The 3,236-nt window shown below is 47.7% G+C and overlaps 1 protein-coding gene across 2 annotated transcripts in view; it reads left to right on the top strand.

Moving 5' to 3' along the window:
* Positions 1-1,658: 1,658 nt before the first annotated feature.
* The window catches only part of Ptn (pleiotrophin), a 100,534-nt gene continuing 98,956 nt past the window's right edge, over positions 1,659-3,236 (top strand). Inside the window, exon 1 of one of the 2 annotated variants that reach the window (XM_033764529.1) lies at positions 1,659-2,063. The gene's annotated coding sequence lies outside the window, so the exon portion shown is untranslated. The remainder of the gene's footprint in view (positions 2,064-3,236) is intronic. The other variant, XM_010631707.3, reaches the window with a different exon arrangement.

Genomic DNA, 3,236 nt, shown 5'->3' on the forward strand with positions numbered 1-3,236 from the left:
TCCCTGAAAAATACTTGCCACAAAATAATATTTTTAATTTGGGAACTTAGGACTGGTCACGAGGAATGTAAGTTTTTGGTAATGGGGATTGAACTCGGGTCCTTGTGCTTGCAAGGCAGGCCACAGAACCGCTGAGCTTAATCCCCAGCCCAAGAAATGTAAGTTTTAAGAGTGATATTAAGTGCTTAAAAAATACTTGTAAAGCTGAATCAAAGAGATGTTCTTATCCTGTCCTAATCTTGTATTACCTGTTAGACCAAGCTGAATGCCACTGCCAGCCAACCTTGTTTATCTGTATGGACAAGAATCCTGTAAACCTGAAGCCTATAAACCAAACATGGTTGAATCTAAGATGGCTGCTGGAGGGACCACTGGAGATCCTGTGCTTCATTATAACCTTGTCTATACTCAATCCCCCTAAACTATGGCAGTTGACAGCTGGCATGACAAGGACTCCAAAGAATCATTTTTATGGAGAAGAAAGAGGTGGCCCCCAAAATCCCAGAAAAGACATGACTATCTCTCCACTTTATTAGGCGATCACTCCCTCTCATTCATTTCTTTTATCCTCTATCTATAAACCCTGAACTCAATGGGTTAAGAAAGTGATGTGTGAGTTTTATTTCCCAGTTCTTTTCTGGGTAAAAGCTAAAAGCCTCCTTTGCTGTTATTCAGTGTTCGGTTATTTCCTGGTCCCACAAATTTGAGAAGGAAAATTGGATCAGAAATTGGTAACAATGTAACCTGAGAACTATGGGAAATGGAAATATATTTTACAAATTTGAAATAGGTACCATCGACTTTTAAGCTGAAAGGAAGTTCAAGGATAGAGAATCAAAGGGAAGTTGTGAAGCAGGAAAGAACTGGTGGATGGGAGAAAATACAAAATTTCTATTTCAAAAGTAAGCAAATTCGTTTTATAGTTCATCACTTCACATAATATCGACGTAATCTATACCATAAATGTCCATCCGTGAGACTCAACCCTCTATCTATTATGTTAGCATCTTTCCTCAGTTGAACCAGATGCACACTGCAGAAAGCTGAATCAAAGAGATATTCTTTGATAGTCCAGCCTCCTAGTTTTACAAACCTGGGGTTAAACCACATGGATTAATCCCCTAAATTCGTGGGTCTCAAAAGCATCTTGCTAAATAGGTCAGTAAAGGCACCATGGAAGCCCCCCCCAAAAAAAAGAAAAAAAAGAAAAAAGCCCCCTAAAGGAAAGTAGCACTTAATTGGGAACTTTGAGGCATCTGTCACTTTCCCTGACAATCCAGAAAAAGCACTTAGCAGGTTTTGTGACTGCAGGTGGGCTGGGACTGACAGCTGAAGTTAGCAAACTGGGGCTTGGCACCGCGACGGTATGGGGGGTGGGGAAGCGAGGGGGGTGAGGAAAAGGGAACAGTTGGTTTGCAGACTTTTTTTTCATTCAGAATATCATTTTAAAAATTGTATGAGGTCTACACTGTCGCTATCAATTGTCCATTTAAGATATGTTACTTGGTAAATCGAGGCACGTTCCCAAAATCATGCGTGAAGTTTGGAAAAGAAATGGCATGTTGGGTCTCTGCTAAAAACAAAGCGATCTTCCATCTCCTGCCTCCTGGTTCAAGCTCGTCTTCTAGCTCTGCGGAGAGAGGCTGCCCCTGGAGTATTCTTTTTTTCGTGAGCTTCCCAGTCGCTCAGGGGCAGCGCGCTCTCCTCCCTCTCCTAGCCCAGCCCAGCCCGCGTCCTCCCTGCCCTCGCTCCTCTCCTCCCTCCCACTTTCCATTTCCCTCCGTTCCCTCCCTGGCAGGGCGTAATTGAGTCCGAGGCAGGATCAGGTTCCCCGCCTTCCAGTCCAAAGATCCCGCCGAGGAAACCCCAGAGCACAGGAAAAGCCAACGTGGAGAGAGGGGAAGAAAGAAACCAGGGAGTCATCGTTGCCGAGGCGGGAGAGCAGCCGCCGCCCAGGCAGGAGCAGCCCGGAGCCGCACCTGGACCGGCAGCCGCGGATCTAACCCAACCTCCCCCGCGACAAAGGCAGCCGAGCACAGCGGGCGCGGACACCTGCGACTCAAGTAAGTGGCAGCGGCGCGGTGTCCCCACGCCCTCCGAGGGGTCCCGCACCCGGTCTGCGGCCACCCTGGCCCCGTTAGTGCCTGGCGGAGGCTGAGGGTGGTAGAAGTGGGAGAGAACCTGCCTGGCCTCTGCCGATAGGCCGGAATGTTCAAAATCGACCTGATTCAGAGGCAAAACAGGCGCATTGTGAGGGAGTCAGGTCGGACTGGTCAGGGTGCACGGAGATGCGTGGAAAGAAAAAAGCTTCGGTAAGGTTGAGCAGCATGTGTGTGCTTGGTGTGGTGTGTGCCAGGTACCTACTGGAGAGTGCGGGTTTGCTCTTTGCAAAATCCGAAGCTTTGCTAGGTAGGTGTGTCTGTGGCTGGGGGGAGAAGAGAGACGGAGGAAAGGGAGAGGGTCAGAGGCCCATTCTCCAGCTCTGGTTGCCCCAGGGCTCACCAAGGAGGCGATGCCTTAGCTGGCATTGCTTTAAGAGGGATCCGTCAGGGGCCCCTTCCTCCATCCCTCCGCTCCAGCATTTCTCTGGGCAGCTGGCGCTCCTTGTCTTGTGTGGCAGTCCAGGAAAGCTTCTGGACACTCTTCGGTTCAAACTTTCATAGGCGCACTTCGGATGCCATCTCTCACCGGAATGCTGATTTTAGTAACTGTTCTTGTCACGAGCGCTTGAACTTTTAATTTCACTCCCATGAATCTGGGGTCTGTTTGTTAATAATTTACCAGATACTTAGATTTCTGAGTTGATGTTTCTAATAAACCAACAAAATATTGTCCAGAGAAATGACGTTGATTCTTTCCTCCATGTACTAAAAGAAAACGCCCTCTCTCTTTCACACATACACACACACACACACACACACACACACACACACACACACACTGTGACATGACAACACACACAAACACGAGAACACACGTGGAGTTTATCTACCCTCCACTGTGAACCCATCCTTGTCTCTGCTAACTGTGGCTTCCTAGATCTAGGAATAGAGCAATAAAAGAGGACAGAGTGAGTGGACCATGAGGAGGGAACAAACAACTTGATGGAATAGCAAAGTGCTTGTCTCTCAGCTTTTTTGGTTTTAAGGGTTTCAAGGCATTTTGCTTCAGCAACTTGAGAAGAGGTGAGGGGTGTGTGTGTGTGTGTGTGTGTGTGTGTGTGTGTGTGTGTGTGT

The sequence above is a fragment of the Fukomys damarensis genome, unplaced genomic scaffold (genome assembly GCF_012274545.1).
Source record: "Fukomys damarensis isolate Sample0158 unplaced genomic scaffold, DMR_v1.0_HiC HiC_scaffold_16, whole genome shotgun sequence".
Lineage (NCBI taxonomy): Eukaryota > Metazoa > Chordata > Mammalia > Rodentia > Bathyergidae > Fukomys > Fukomys damarensis.